Genomic DNA, 15,336 nt, shown 5'->3' with positions numbered 1-15,336 from the left:
TTATATTTTAAATAGATATGAAATCTAAACTAAAATCCCTAGTTTCACTATAAAAAGGTTTCTGGTAATATTAACAAACTTGTTTGGTTCTTTGCTAACAACATAAATTAACAAATGGATATAGATAAACATTGATGGGATTTACCATGATTACATTTCCTTTAAGAAATCACACTTTACAACATTTAAATTTTAAACAAATTCAAAATGTTTTGATCTGTACTATATATATGACACCATGTTAATAGATGTGCACGTAATGCTGCTGAATTATCAATGTAGGTAAACAATTCAACAACGGCTATTAGCATTTTATTAAAAAAAAACCTACCTCAAGAGGTGGGGATTGTAAAATCACCTGTTGCTAAGAGTAGATTACCACTCTGAAGTGATAACTGAATACGTTTCACAGTATTTTCCTGAATGAAACACAATTATGGTATTGATAGTTTTCAAACTATCACAGACGTAGAGGGTAAATTCTAGTTTTTCTAAAACTCAAATCTTTATGCAAATACTATCATTTAAGGTATTTTTAACAGTCTTTCGATACCAGGTGTACAAAAGAATACCAGGGTTATTTCTTGGATAAAATGTATAGTGTTAATTTAAGGCTAGAATTAAATAGGAAAAAAGGCCAGTTTTAGTTTGTCAGACCATAGATTGATTCCCTATCTTTCCACTTGACACCACCATTAACAAAGATGCAGATTCCTGAACACAAAAGTTAACTGTATTTTGCAGTTTGATTAATGTGAATATGTAGTAGTTACAGTTCAACACGAGTTCAGTAGAAAGTTTAATTCTCTTCCACAAAACAACATTCATGATAACATAATCATTTTGAAACAATTGGATATATGAATATATTATTGAAAAGAAAGGAAAGCATATGGGACGACCAAGGATGTCTGAAGAAAATGTTGAATGTGGCAGGAAGTCTTCCTGTGTAATTTTAAAAAATTTCATACTAAGACCAGCCATGAAGTAGCAATGTTTGTAATGACAATGTGGAGTGTTTTAAGGAAGTGATTACATACGCATCCATAATGTTTAAAGCGATTATAGGCTTTGAGGTCTACAAAGTAAGCTATTCTGGCCAACTTAACAGTCAAAATGCTCCAGCATGAAGATGACAATTTTCTTGATTGTATGGTGTTTAGTGATCATGATTAGGGCTGCCTAGCCCTAATCACCTGTGATGGACGGTCTTCCGATTAGGTGTTACCATTCAGAGGTGCTCCTTGATGAGAGGCTTCTCTTCAAGGAGCACCTCCAGTTTGTAGTAAAGAAGGCCATTGATACTTACTTTGGTGTCTGTAGAGTCATCCATCCTGATTGGGGGTTGAATTATTGTACCACACATTCTTTACAAAGGTGCCTGTGAGGCCATAATATAACGTCTGGGCTCATCGTTTACAATTCCAATGTTATAGGGATATTTTCTTTTGCGAGCCCAGCGTCTTGTTAGCTGTTGTCGGTGGCTACAGAACTGTTTCATGAGAGGCAGTCACTGATCGCCGGCATAAAACCCATTGACGTTTTGGCTACGGAACGTGGCCAGTGGTATGTTTTCAAGAAGGGAGGCCTTCTAACGTCAAGGCATATGTGAGAAATTGAAGATGAAGGTTTTGACTTTTGGCAAGCTAGGGAGAATTCTTCTACTGGTCTATACACGCATGGTATTTTTCCAAATGTTAGGAAGTTGTGAGCAGTTAGCTGGGTTTCCCCCAATCAGCATATTACTCAATTTATTTCGGGACATTATGCTTTTAGGGATAGATTGACAAGGATTAGATTGGTTGACTCTGGCTTGTGTCCGAATTGTAGCGTCGATGTCATGGTGGATCATGTCCTGTATGTCTGTCCCTGGTACGAAGCTGAGTGTACCAGAGTTGTTAGGGACCTTGATAGAGTAAACTCCTTTGATCTGCGAGTCAAATGGACTCGCAGTGACTAGGCAATTGTTGCTGGCTTCTTTCGATTCCTCGCTCTGCGCAGGACGACCATGGGGATCTAGTAGAGTAGGAACCTGGGTGGCTAGGGTCCACCTGGACAGCTTGATTGGCCGAAGGTAGACATTTTGGCAGCAAGCCAGGATTAGTTAGACAAGAGGTATTATAATTGCAAAAGCTGTCGGCAGAACAGCAACTGCACTGACGATGGGCATGGGATATCATGCAGCCATGACGTATAGTGGCGTTTTGACAAGGGAAGGTTAGAATGAACAAACGACCCTGTCGGCGGAATGGCGACTGTATTGCCGCGGGCATGAGATACCATGCAGCCATGAGGTGTAGCGGCATCTCAACGATGGTTTATGAGGTGAATGTCATGCAGGACTCTGCGATGAAGCCAAGTGGTAGTAGGAGGTCTTTCTGTCTCTCCCTAGTGGACCAGACCGAAGTCCATAATTTAATTTAACCTAACTCTGGGGTTTGAATTAAAGTTGAGTTCAGTAAGGGAAACGAGGACTAAATTTTGTTGCTGTGATCAACATCTTTGGTGGTATGTTGTGTTTAATTTGCCTCGATTTACAAGACATTCACGAAATTGGCTCATAATAAGTAGAACTACATGCAGGATTCGTGCTTCCGTGAACTCGGTTAGCTAGTTTAGAGGGGTACGATGTAGGACGTTCAAGATGTCTGGACGAGGCCTACAGCGAAGGCAAAAGATGAGTTAATAAATCACTGATGGAAATGTCAACCGAGGCATTTACATCGGTGGCATCCCAGCGAGGCCAGGCTTATTACTATGAGATGTAAAAAGTCAGAGGACGATAGACGACTCCCGTTAATGCCCAACAAGACTAGGAACAGGAGGGGTGGTGTGGCGACTGGAATGTCACTAGGCGGGTGTCTTCCCCTACGGGGTTGGGATGTGTTTAGTGATGAGTCAACATTTAATCTTACTGTAAAAGTTAGCACACATAATCTGTCAGAAATATAGTATCTGAGGGCCGAAAATCCCCACAAATTCTTACAATGCAAAAGGAACTCCCCAAAATTAAATATTTTCTGAGCGATGTCCGATTCCGAAGTTTACGAGCTGTTATTTTTCACTAAAACAACCATAATAGGAGTTGCCTATTTGGGTATGCATGGGTCTTTTTTTTCCCTACACATGGGTCTTTTCTCAACTGCAAGATGGACACAGAATTTTATTTAGCAATACAATGGTACACCTACTCACTAGCATAACTCCGCACAGGATTGGTTGAAGACATTTCCTCCAACTACTGGATCGATTGACACGGACCCAACAACATACTTTGATTGCTGCAGCCAGCTGATGTGGCCCATGTGATTTTTTTCCTTTGGTGTTTTATAATGTATCTTGTGTATTCGCCTCCAATACCTATTGATCTGTCAATGTAAGGCAAAGGACTGAAGCAGCTGTCGCTTCCATTACTCTAGACATGCTGGTTAAAGTATGAAATGAACTCTCTTACTGCTTGGATGTGTGTCATGTGATGAAAGCTGTTCTCTTGAAATTGAAAATTTGTACAGAAAAACCGTAATCTTAACTCTTTCAATTTATTTGTGACTCCTTACTGTAATTTTAAGTTAAGAGATGTTAAATATACTTCAAACACCAATATTTTATTTTGTACACTTTGCTTTTTAAAACAGAGAACCGTATCACTGGAACTGATTTGTGCTAATTTTATAAACTACACAACAAATAAATAATATAAAGTCTAGAACTAGTAGAGAAATTTTCATTAGATCACAGACAAATTTACATTTCTTTGTCTCTGGCCTGTTAGACTTCTGTTTCTTGATAAATCTAAAATCAATAAAAAATAATTTCCTTTTAGTAATAAAATAAAAACTAAATAAGAAGAGAGATTATTTTCAATTTTATAACTGATGAATTTTTTAACTTATAAGCTCCAGGCAAATTCTAGATCAGTTGGTCTGTCTTAATTTCTGAAAGAGGTCTAATATTTTTCTAACCATATACTTTGTTAAAATATATTGCTCAAGGTCATAAACAAATTCTGAAAAGCTTCATTAACCGTGATTTTTTTTTATGATTAATACTGTCTGGTATTGTTTAACTTCAGAATTTTTTCCTGAAATATGAGGAAATTTCCTTGAACTACTTTTTTATGAATGTTTATTTCTACACATAAAAAAACTACATGGAAAATCAAAATTATTTTATCTTAATCATTAACAAACACTAATATACTTTTTTGAGACTGATGTAAGTCTTATTTCACCATAATATTATTTCTTATTTCTATGATAAAAATTAAGATGAAAACAATAACAGAATAAAAATAAATTGAAAATATGTAATTAATAATTATTAAATATATTCAATAGCACAACTGCTTGTTTACCATGACATATAAAAAAGTTTAGCAAAATATTTTGGTATTAAATGCAGAGTATATTTTAACTGATGGTCTTTGTTAGAAACTATTAACATTAAAGGACATACACTTTATGAAATTACTTATTTAAATTTAAAACAATTAGCATTAAGAAAAATGTACATGTAAATAATTTTAATAACTAGGTTGTAACTAATTCAGAAAGTAATCCACATTTTGTGGCAATATACTCTATTAGTGCCTTTAATTATAAAATAAAAGTAAACAGAATTTACATAATTATTAAAAAAAGTTAGCAATGATATTGGTCAACTTGGCAATATAATTTAAAGCAAGCTTAAAATTCAATTCTTATGACAGTGACAAAACTGAAAATAATCATATCCTAATTTTTTTTTTATCAAAAGAAAATTTATGAAAAACATGCTAGTGAAAATCAATAGACATATAATTCAGTATTCAGAAAGCAGCAGCTGCTTTCCGAATGCCAATGTAACTCATACTGAAAAACATTTACAGACTAACGGAATTTTTAAAACACAATGAAAGAAATCAATCTGTACAGCTAAAGTGTGATGAAAGTAACCAGCTTGAATATGCTGGATATTTTTCTTGGAATACTATGTCTTTTATGTAATCCCAAATAAGCAAATCTGTTGGCATCAGATCAGAATTTTGCAATAGCCAAGCGATGGGAGCTTTTCTACCTAAGGGGTTATTCAATTTTAATTCAACAAATGATCAGTGTATCACTATTTTTGATTTTGATGATATTTGATATACGATAACTAACCACCTTGTAGTGGCCAAAAAATATTGTTTTTATTTTTAAAACATTTTTTTCTTCAGTAATAGACTACTTTCTAACTTATCAACAGGTAAAAACAGCCATTTTCATCACTTTTTCCATGAGCTGTAACATTCTTATTAAACATTGTACAGAGGGGTTGTAAAAAAGGACTTTTTGGAAAGATGGAACTTCATCTTAGTGTACTTAAAGTTCATTTTGTTACATAACCAAATCTTGTAATGTTTACTGAAATTACAAATTTTGGGTCCAAAATAAATAATGAAGGGCTTACGGTAACAGACCTATTTTTTACCTCTTAACTCTTACCTTTTTAACTCTTAACTATAGGTGCTAGTAGTACTTAAAAAAAAAAAATAAATTGAACTATTACAGTGTCCTTTAAAAAAAATGGCCACCAAATTATAAGATTTTGAAGGCTCATTTTTGGAACCCAAAAACCACATGTGGGACAGGTGGCAAAAATCTGAAATGTTTACAGCAGTAAACTTTATGTACTTTAAAATTATATAAAATTTATTCTGTTACTCAAAGGGGTTGACAGGTAATGAAACCAACAAAACCGCTAAAAACACTGTTCCTTCTAACCATAAAAAATGTATTCAAAAATACTGATATAAGTATTTTTTTCAGATTATAAAAATTAAAAATAAACTCATTAGAATGATTAAACTGATAATTAATATATAGTCAATTACAGAATGTTAAATAATAATTACAAAATGATTAACAATTCAAATGCATTAACAAGTTGTTCAATTCACTTTTACCTTATTTACTCCTGCTAATGGAAGTTATGAATAAATCTTGTACTCTTTCATAACAAATTTAACTAACATAACTTAGTGCTTCTGCCAATTTTTTATTGAGTAGAACTGATAAGTCCTCATTCATCTTTGGTGCAATGTTGTGTCCTCTTCCAGTTGTTGGTACAAACAGCTCTGAAGGCGTGAGAATCTTTAAAATATTTTCCAGTTGAACCAATATTTGATTAACCCTCAATGATTTCTTGAATCATTGAGTACCAGGACCTTGCTGATGGAAAAAGTGTATTCGACATTCCTCTTCATTTTCATGCATTTTGACTTCAATGACTTCGCCTAACCACCACAGCAGACATAATTTTTACATTTTGGCTTAGGTAAACCTGTAAAGCAATCAGAAACACTAATGTCCTTGTGTACTGATACTAACGTTAATGTTTCTGATTCACAGGTTGCCTGGACTTTCAGAATATGTTTCTGACTTGTTGGAACATAACTGTGAAAGGTTCTTGTTTCTGGGACTGCTGTGATTACCTGATAACAAACACTGAGGTATTCTTCAGTCTCTTGAATATCTTTATTAGAGCAGAAAATAAATGCTATATTTTTAACATTGTATCTGCAATAATTGTACATTTCCGAAGGTGTAAAATTTGATTGTTGACTGTCCTTTGAAGGCTTGCTTTAGTCACAGTCCTTTTTACAGATCCACTAATAACCATCACATGGTCTTTTTCCATGGTGTGAGGCAAAAAAATGCCATTCAGCTGCAACTTCAAAATCTTCTTGATGGAAAAAATTTATGAATTTTTTTGTTTTTATACTGGGCTGAGGAGCAACCAGAAAAATAAAATTGTTTAACTTGTGGTAACAGTATTTTTACTTTATAACTTGCTTTTGGAAGCAGAACGATGTATTGTGCTTCAAGTACTCACTAATCACACAATAGCTTTGGCTTTGTAATTTTCCTTCTTTTTTAAAATATACGAGAAATGGATGTTCTATGGCATAGGTTTCTGACCACTGATATGACTGGACTTCATCCTGTATCACAAAAGGAAAATTTTGAGAGAGGTCACCCATTACAATACATTCACCCTCCAACAAGTTTTCCTTTTTAATGTTGAGGAAATTAGCCTGTTTCTTTGCAACAAAATGATGTTTTATAGATTATTTAAATTTTCAGCAAGTTTATCTAAGTACTCTTGAAATGGAAGAATTTGAGTAGTTAGTTCACAACAGTCAACAGAAACCCACTGTTTGAAGATAATTTTAGAATTAAAATCATTCCAGCTCTCTTGCAGTAATATGATCATGTCATTACTGTCTGAACATTTTTATTAGTTCATGTAGTTATCTAGTCATAACTTTAACGTGTTATGTAGTCATAAACTACAGTATACTGTGACAGAATACACGTTTCATTTTCTATATCACATACCATGGTTGAGCAACGTAGCATGGATCCGAGCAACTTTTCTCACTAATATGAAAATATTTATAAAAGTATTCGGTTTTATGAAAAGTATAAATATTTTTGGTTTCAGTACATCCACTTCTTAATTTTGTATATACAAGAATTTTGTATGCTAGCTTTTAGAATTTTTTAACTCGGGGATCTCAAAAATTTAAGAGATTCAAAAGGAATAATTTTGGACAAATTGCAATATTTTTCCTGTTATATTTGTATGAAGGCAGCAGAAAGTAAAAATGTTTAAAATAGCATTACACTACAGTACAGAGCAGCAGTTAATATTGCTAGATATATCTCAATCTGAATGTTATTCAGATTCATAAGCCTTACATCATTAAAGAAAACACTAACACAAAATAAACAGCTACCTTAATTTTAAAATTATTTATTGTAAAACTAAAGTAAATAAACTTTATTTCCACTGTTGGACAAGTGAAAACTACAAGTATCTTTATCTTACCCATCTATCTGAATATTGAAGAACCAACACCTTTGTATCACTGACTTACCAAATGTAAATTAAATTCTACAGTGGACAGACTTTAAACTAATCAAAAAGTAAGTGGTTTGGGTGAGTCTTTAAATAACCATTATTTGAGGTGCTCCAGTCCTCTCTGAATTGTTATCAACCTTACACTATTTTCACCTGTTTAAATTCTTCTTTTCTGATATTCTATAATTAAAATAGGGATTGCCACTGCAATTCTAGGGAGAGGGTAACTGTTAAATTGGTAGGATGTTGACTATCTGCAGGTTTGTTTAAAGAACTGACTACCATTTCCTGAACACAAGAATATAAAAAACTCACACTAGTATATTATGAGTATGTTAGACATACAGGCACTCTTTTGAAATTTCTCCCCCCAAATGTTTATATTTTTTAACTATAGATACTTTTAATAAAAATTTTAGTTTCTTTGTGAATGAAAGTTGGGTTTGGTTACTTTGTTGTATTGCTTTATGACGTGGTAGTTATGAAATCAAATTTCTTAATACAATAAATTGTTAATTAGTTTATTTTATATAAGGGACATTCTTTTACAAACCGTACAGAGATGGTCGAAAATTGACCGACACATTTTTGATTTAGCTAAAACGTTTTTTACGTGTTCTATACAACAAAAAAAGATATACTTATTCGAGATTTTTTTCTTCTTTTTTTTGGAAAATAGAAAGGATTGAAAATTTAAGAATTTGGTGATATTGGCTTGTAGTATATTTAAAAAAAATTCACAACTCTGGTTCTATTTGAGCTACAGATATAATTTTTTTTCACTTTAAAGGTAAAAGAACGAGCTTTAATAAAAAAGTACTTGAAGATTAATTAATTTTTTCATATAGTAATAATTATTTCCCCATCAATAAAAAAAAGCGTTTTCGAAAGGAAATTTGACAGAGAACACGATAGAAATATTAAAAACTTGATACGTTGGGGGGGGGGGGGGGTAATTGTTAAAAATCGATTTAAACATTTTAATTGTTTATTACAATTTCAATTTGTAAATAATTTTTTTTGAGTACTTTTTTATTAAAGCTCGTCTTTTACCTTTAAAATGAAAAAAAAAAATGAAATCTGTAGCTTAAATAGAACCAGAGTTATGAATTTTTTAAAAATATACTACAAGCCAAAAATCACCAAATTCTTAAATTTTCAATCCTTTCTATTTTCCAAAAAAATGAAAAGAAAAAATCCTCGAATAGGTATATCTTTTTTTGTCGTATAGAACACGTAAAAAAAGTTTTAGCTAAATCAAAAATGTGTCGGTCAGAAAGGTGTTCGGTTTGTAAAAGAATGTCCTATTACTAAATCCCTATTACTAAATATTTTTGGTATTTGATTTACTATGGTGAGTTACTATGATCAATTCCTTGAAAAGAAATTCATATTTTATAAATAAATGAGTCGTTGAGCAATTCATTAATTACTGTAGTTTATGACTACATAACACATTAAAGTTATGACTAGATAACTACATGAACTAATAAAATGTAATAACAAAACTAACTGATTGCAGTTTAACTTCCAACAGAAATATTAAACAAAAAAGAAGGAATTCAGACTATTTATTTACAAGAGATTAAATGTGTTTGCAAAATGAAAAAAGTTGTACACATATTAACTCAAACTGGAAACTTCAATAAATAAAAGTTATACTATGCAATATAAATACCTCCTTACATGTGTCCTTAAAGCTAGTATACTTAGCTAAATTACGTATAAAGCTAATAACTTCCATGGGCTAAAGGCAAACAAAAAATTCATGACAAATTTTAATCAACTGTTTAGATTAAAATATAATAAATTTTTTATTCTGCTCAGTAAATAACAATACATTGCACAGATCATGTCACAAATATATAGATATACTACTCAATTGATAAAAAAAGTAAATATCCCAGCATCTGCCAGGTTTAATTAAAGGAAATCTAAAAAAAAAATTGACCAAAGCAGCATAAAAAAATACACAATTATAAAATAAAAAATAGATTTGATATTAATCATTTAAAATACCAACACACGAAACAATATTAAGGTAAATATGTGAAAATACTAAATATATATAAAATAACTTCAAAACAATTAAAAATTCAGAGGGCACTAATGAAAATTATTTGAGTATGTACTTATGCACACATTGAACAAGTTGCATTCAGGTTTTTTTTATCAGTATTATTTAAAATTTATTGGAAAAATAATATTGTTTCAGTAAGAGAAAAATCTTTTAATAGTACTTTAAATAAATTGATGAAAAATTTTTTAAATGGTTCAATCATTTATTAAAGATGGCAATGGAAGCCTAATAAGGACCTTTCTCATAAACCAAAGTATTGTGTTGAGTTGCATGAAAACAGTTCTGTTGTCTGTTTTGATAATGGTGGATACAGCTGTTTATTAAGAGTATGTAATTATTTGGTTTTAACAAAGATGATAATATTCATAAATACTTAATAATGCAAGAATAAGTTAGCAATTTTAATTGTTTTAAATAATGGTCTACATAATTATAGTGCAAAACAATGGACCCATTTTATATCTTTAAAAGTCATTCGGACTTCTTAAGCGAGCCCTGAGAGATGATATACTATAAACAAGAAAATACAAAAGTGTAATAAATATTTTATACTGACAAGCTTAGCATTTTATTATAAGGTTACAAAGCAAAACAGACAATAATGAAAATATAATAAATATTGAAAAATAAAACAAACAATATTGATGGATTTTAATCCTGTCATGAAAGATAACTGGAAAGGATACAATGAATATGTTAAGTGCACCATGGATTAAAAATTTTTGTAATTTTTAGTTTTTTGTTCTAAAATGTAATTTAAAATTTCCTCTTCCCAATGGTATTTCAATCACCTATCTGTGTTGTATAGAAAAATTTATATGATTTTTTTTTTTGTCAATACGTGTTTCATTTTGCCACAAAATGTTAAGTTTCAGCCATTTTCGTTTATTTTATTATTTTTCCTCTTGATTGTTTTTATGTTTTACTATTGTATTTGTTTTTAAAGTTAGTAGCATTATTTCTCACTAATTTAAAACATAACCTCATTGAGCTGAGTATAATATTCCACTGTATCTTACTTGTTTATGTTTTCTTAGAAGTGTGTTGTTGTGGACATTATTTATTATCATAGTGGATTGGTATTATTTTTTTTATCATTATCGTTCTTTATAGTGTAAATAGTTGTATTTTTAGTCTAATATGCCTAGATTGAAACTTGGTTTTAAAAACGAGAAGGTGGATTCAATTACAAGACTCCAACAACCTAAAACATTTCTCCTGTTGTCTCTTTAGCAAACACTAAAATGTTGATGTCTGCAGAAAAATTACAAAATTTTTTTGATTGTTATGAAAATGTATCCAGTGATTTGCAATATGTAACTTTTGATCTCAGTGAATTAATGATACCTTTGAAATAAATTGCAGCATGCAGAGTATGTAAACATAACCTATCCTACACAAAAAAAGATGGCATTGGTCTTGCTGCAAAAATAATTTTTATTGTCTCTCTTGTGAAGCCAGAACTGAGAATAAAGCTGAAAAGAGATTTTTTGATTTAACTCCTAGATTAGTGCAAGGATTTCGAGTAATTGGAAAGGTAGAACTGCTGTCAGATTTATTTATGGAATACTGAATCTTCCACCAGCTGTTGATAGCTATCATCAGCATGAATTTGCGTTAGGTTCTGTAATGTAGAAATTGTGCAAGTCATCAATGAAGAATGCTGTACAAGAGGTTGTTAACAATTCTGACAGTAGATATTTACATTACATTTGATGGGTCGTGGCAAAAATGAGGCCATACCTCTCTCAACTGCATAGTACTGTTTGCGCCTAGAGAAATTAAAAAATGTAAATGTTGATTACTGCAAAGCAAATTACTCCGGTGTAAGCAGTAGAATGAAGGTGACAGGAACGCTAGAGATATTTCACCACTTAGAGGAGCTTTACAATGTGAAGTACGTAAAGAACATGGGTGATGGTGATTCTTCTGCCTTCCAGACAGTTACTAATTCTTTTCCCTATAGTCCTGATATTACAATTGAAAATCTGGAATGTTTTGGGCATGTTCAACAGCGGATGGGCACAAAATTAAGAGCACTAAAATCCCAACACAAAGCCCAGAAGAAAAACTTTCTGATGGAAAACCTATTGGTGGGAAGAATAGACATACAGATGCTATAATATTAAATTTGCAGTTATACTACAGCTTAGTAATCAAGCAAATTACTGTTAAGGTTGCAGCTATGAGACAGGCAATTTAGGCTGCGTTTTAACATGTATGTTCCAGTAACAAGAACCCACACATCAACTTTAAGTACCGGGATGCCGAAAGAAGGAAAATACCTTACGATCATAATCAGCACTTTCATTTGAATAAAATAATCATGGATGAAATTAAGCCAGTTTTCAAGGATTTTTCTGATGGTGTGTTGCTGGAAAAATGTTATCTGGCAAAATCCAAAATGTCAATGAAAGTTTGAACAATAAGATTTGATCAGCAATACCCAAAATAACTTTTGTTGGTATTAAAACTCTTCATTTTGGAATATACAATGCCATTTGCAAATTTAATGATGGCAATATAGCAAACATTTTGGCTTTAGAAGAAATAAAGTTAGATCCAGGCAAATACACCCTTGATGCACTGAAAAAACTAGATGAGAAGCAAGTGAGATATAGTGAGAGAGACATCCAACAACTAGGAAAAAAGATTAGGCAGAAGAGGAATCTCAGAACAAAATTGGAGGATAGTTATGAATAGCAAGAAGACCAGGAAACACCATCTTATAGCGGTGGACAGTAATAAGGATGTTTTCTGTTGATAAAATCTTGTAACCATTCTAAATTTTGTGGGTTAAGAACAATATATATTTAGTGATTAATCTTATTTTTCTAGATAATAAAAAAAATTCCTGTTGTCTAGCTTTAATGAATTAAACATAATAAAAAAGGTAACTGTAATTCTTTCATAAGTTGTTGAAAATTTTGTTTGTTGATGTCTGATATGGTTTGGATAGCCACATGGTGATGTCATCATGGGCTCGTGGGAGCGTATACATTCTCACAAGAAAGTTTTGTATGTGTATAGATACGAGCGGGCCGAGTATGTACGGAGGAGACGGGCGTCTGGTGGGGGAAGTCAGACTGACATTTTTTTCGTTTCGGGTTTTGTGCGAATTTATCCGTCATAAAGAAAGGACATGTTTAAGTCAGATCGCAGGGAAGTGGTGATATATTTTTTATTCAACATCACAGGACAGTGAGACTGCGTAAACAAAAATATTCGTTACAAGGTCATCATATTTTTATATGTACAAAAGAAAGGAGTGCAAAAAGATGGGAGATATATTTTTATAAGACATTAACAGACAAACTGTAGAAAGTGGCCCAACATCAAAATCATATTAAGTGTAGAACAGTCAAATAATTTTTTGAGAGCTCTCCCTGTTGATGAATAGTCGTTAAGAACTGTATATTCTTTTATAACTATTAATGATGATTTTTTTGTTATTCACTATAATAATAGGATGATGATATTTTTTAGTATGATTTGTAATACATATTAGACTTGACTGGTCAGTATCCTTATATATATATATAAAAAAATAAGATAGATTTGATTTACTGTCAAGGTTTTACGACATACAAGTAGTGTGGAAATGAGTGTTCTAAAGAAGTAGTATGTGATTCCATATAATAGTGATATGCTTAATTATATGATTAATATGTTTAATTAATGTTAAAAAACAAAAATAAAATAAACATTTTATTTTTGATAATATACTAGTGTGTCAGACTACATAACCAAAGTACATTATTTTGTCATTCCTACTTTAATTTGAATTATTTAATTATTAAGCTTTTAATTTATATTGTATAACTGGTAGTAAGCTCACAACATACAGATGCTATAACATTAAATTTGCAGTTACACTACAGCTTAGTAATCAAGCGAATTACTGCTAGTGTTGCAGCTACGAGGCAGGCAATTTGGGCTGAGTTTTATCATGTATGTTCCAGTAACAAAGAACCTACACATCAACTTTAAGTACCAGGATGCTGAAAGAAGGAAAATACCTTACGATCATAATCAGCACTTTCATTTGAAAAAAATAATCATGGATGAAATTAAGCCAGTTTTCAAGGATTTTTCTGATGGAGTGTTGCTGGAAAAATGTTATCTGGCAAAACCCAAAATATCAATGAAAGTTTGAACAATAAGATTTGATCAGCAATATCCAAAAGAACTTTTGTTGGTATTAAAACTCTTCATTTTGGAATATACAATGCCATTTGCAAATTTAATGATGGCAATATAGCAAACATTTTGGCTTTAGAAGAAATAAAGTTAGATCCAGGCAAATACACCCTTGATGCACTGAAAAAACTAGATGAGAAGCAAGTGAGATATAGTGAGAGAGACATCCAACAACTAGGGAAAAAGATTAGGCAGAAGAGGAATCTCAGAACAAAATTGGAGGATAGTTATGAATAGCAGGAAGACCAGGAAACACCATCTTATAACGATGGACAGTAATAAGGGTGTTTCTTGTTTATAAAATTTTTTAGATGCTTTTTACATAACTTGATTTTTTTGTATTTAGGTTCACTTTCCTCAGCTACTATAAAAGAGAAAATTGTAATTTTTTGTGATTATGCAGTTTTAAAATATTTAAATACGTTTTGAGAAAAGAAAGAAAAATTTTAATGTAAAAAAACATTTTTTTTGTTTTAATTACCAAAATTTTATTTTTACACCAACTGTAAAGTTGTACATTGAAAATATGTTAAACATGTCAACCTTTAAAATAAAATTTAAAAAAATTAGGTATATACCTTATTTGGTTCAGAAGGAAAGTGTATCAATGTTAACATTGTGTTAGATAGAGATATACAGTGCCCTTAAAAGGTTAAAGCTCTATTGGGTTTGAAAAAGCAATTGTTTCACTACGAAGAATTAATGAGCAATATACATTTTGAGGACACATTATGATGACCTATTATAGATAGGTCACTGAGAATGATTATGAAGTTTAAAAAAGTAAGCAATTACAACTTTCTGCTGCTATTATTTTAGAGATTATACATCAATATTGGTTATTTTGTTTCATTTTTCTTATTACGATACATTTTGTTGATGGATATACAAAATATTTGCGCCTTTGTTACATCTTCAAGTTTGAAACAGAATTATAAACTGCGTATTATTTTTTAAATTATTTGTACAGTAAGTGAATATTTAGTTAAAAATAACTTATTAAAATACCCTCATAAATACAAAATGTAATAAAAATAAATGTAATAACAATACAGAATAAATTAATACAGCTACATTAAAATATACAAATACAGTTATTGAAAATGGAATGAATTAAAAAATGTTCATAAATAAATCCAAGTTCCAATCACTCTGAAACAAGCAGAAAA

At 31.3% G+C, this 15,336-nt stretch overlaps 1 protein-coding gene across 3 annotated transcripts in view; it reads right to left on the bottom strand.

Moving 5' to 3' along the window:
* Positions 1-3,594: 3,594 nt before the first annotated feature.
* Positions 3,595-15,336, bottom strand: part of LOC142325950 (DNA replication complex GINS protein PSF1-like) — a 30,513-nt gene continuing 18,771 nt past the window's right edge. For 2 of the 3 annotated variants that reach the window (XR_012756633.1, XR_012756631.1), the window contains one exon: positions 9,677-15,319. The gene's annotated coding sequence lies outside the window, so the exon portion shown is untranslated. Of the gene's footprint in view, positions 3,793-9,676; positions 15,320-15,336 lie in introns of those variants that run through there. The other variant, XR_012756632.1, reaches the window with a different exon arrangement.

This window comes from Lycorma delicatula, chromosome 6 (assembly GCF_047948215.1).
Source record: "Lycorma delicatula isolate Av1 chromosome 6, ASM4794821v1, whole genome shotgun sequence".
In the NCBI taxonomy this organism is placed as follows: Eukaryota; Metazoa; Arthropoda; class Insecta; order Hemiptera; family Fulgoridae; genus Lycorma; species Lycorma delicatula.
Note: the sequence above shows the minus strand (reverse complement) of the source record. Positions and strands in the feature narration are given on the sequence as shown.